The sequence below is a fragment of the Octodon degus genome, unplaced genomic scaffold (assembly GCF_000260255.1).
Source record: "Octodon degus isolate 3935 unplaced genomic scaffold, OctDeg1.0 scaffold00047, whole genome shotgun sequence".
In the NCBI taxonomy this organism is placed as follows: Eukaryota; Metazoa; Chordata; class Mammalia; order Rodentia; family Octodontidae; genus Octodon; species Octodon degus.
The window spans coordinates 10,165,740-10,166,755 of record NW_004524623.1 but is presented as its reverse complement, the minus strand read 5'-3'; positions in this window follow the sequence as shown (position 1 = coordinate 10,166,755).

The following is a 1,016-nucleotide window of genomic DNA, read 5'->3' as shown; positions in this document are numbered from 1 at the left end:
ATAGACAAAAGCACAAAAGTCCACGAAGTCAAGAAATACAACACACTTTATAGAGCATATAGTGTGGTGCATTCTATGAGAGCATTCCGGATAGCCCAAAGTCATCCCAAGAAAGTCAAAGCTCTATATTTCAAGGAAAGAGGGAAATCATTTCCAGCACTAATAATCCAGTGGCTTGGAAATGTTTTAGAGCATAATCTATGACATGAAACACATTTCACATGGCAATATGTTACACAGAGGCATATACACACATGGACACACACACACACACACACACACACACACTTTCTTAGAGAAGCAGAAGCTCACAAAATAAGTTATCCTTCTGGCATAAGTTATATTTTGAAATTTGTAGTTCATTCTCTGTTGTGCTGGTTTATTTCATTTTAAGGTGTGCCTGTAATCAATTAAATTATATCTATAAACTATATAAGGATCCTGGCCATGTAGGTTGTTATAAGCCACAAAGATAGAATATATTGATAAGAAGCAGAGTCAAGAAGAGAAATAAATCAGAAATTTAACCTTCTGTTGTTCTGCAGAGTTAGGATCCAAACTTTAAACAGCAGATTAGCATTGTGATTTGTTACTGGACTAGAATTGTCTCTATATTCTCTAACACCCCTACATACTTAAAGAAGATGTAACTCCTGTTCAACACAATATACAGGAAGAGAAGGCAAGAAAGAAACACAGCCTATTTTGGAAAAATGAAGTAAATTTGTTTTCTGTCTGGATCCATTGAGTCGAGCCCACAAATAAACCAGTTTCATAACGACAGTTAGCATTTAGAAAGGTCTGTCTACCATAAACTCTTGATAGTAGATAATTAAAAAGCATTTATTAAGAGAAGTCTAGTATTTTCAACTTGATTATTTCTGCTTTATGGTTTTCCCATTCTTGAGGCATCATACTCAGGTTCAACAAGTAGGGTGTTGGGATACACAGTCAAGAAACAGGGGAGGGGGCCAGCAAGATCGCTCAGCAGTCTAAGCCCCTGCTTAGGCAAGTGC